Source organism: Muntiacus reevesi, chromosome 16 (genome assembly GCF_963930625.1).
Source record: "Muntiacus reevesi chromosome 16, mMunRee1.1, whole genome shotgun sequence".
NCBI classification, from domain to species: domain Eukaryota; kingdom Metazoa; phylum Chordata; class Mammalia; order Artiodactyla; family Cervidae; genus Muntiacus; species Muntiacus reevesi.
In genome coordinates this window covers 3,915,920-3,916,613 of record NC_089264.1, presented here as the reverse complement: position 1 = coordinate 3,916,613, position 694 = coordinate 3,915,920, and positions in this window count along the sequence as shown.

Sequence of the window (694 nt, the reverse complement as noted above, 5' to 3'; positions counted from 1 at the left end):
AGGTTAGCTGGACACCCCAAAGTAAACTGGTTGTTTTTGTGTGATTATTTACACTTCAACTTTTCCAATTTACACTTCAATTGGACTCAAAGCTGTCCAATTTAGATTCTAAATTCTGTAGTCACTCTGATTATAAGTTGGCTAAAGCCAACACTCTCTTGAAAAATTGGTTTATAATTTTTAAAATAACCAATATTGATATTAATGGTTCATCAGTATCCTGTATATTCTTATACAGAATAATGGACTTCCCAGGTGGCTCAGTGGAAAAGAATTTGCCTGCCAATGCAGGAGACACAGGTTTGATCCCTGGGTTGGGAGGATCCCCTGAGAAGGAAATGGTAACACACTCCAGTATTCTTACAGGGAAAATCCCATGGACAGAAGAGCATGGCGGGCTGCAGCCCATGGGGCCTCAAAAGAGTCAGACACGACATAGCCAGTAATCAATAACAATACAGAATGGTAAGAACTTTTTGCTCTCTCAATGAGTCTTATATATAGGAATACAGCTGAGAAGGAAGAGAGGGAGCAGAGCGTCAGAAGAACTCCTGGGTTACAGCCATAGCTCACTCTGGAGGATGGGAACAGGAGCATCAATGATCCCACTGTAAAGACTGTAATGCTCTCTTCATTTTCCTGCTCCTAAATTTTTTTCTCATAAACTGAGAGAGACTGAAAATTTCGGTAAATT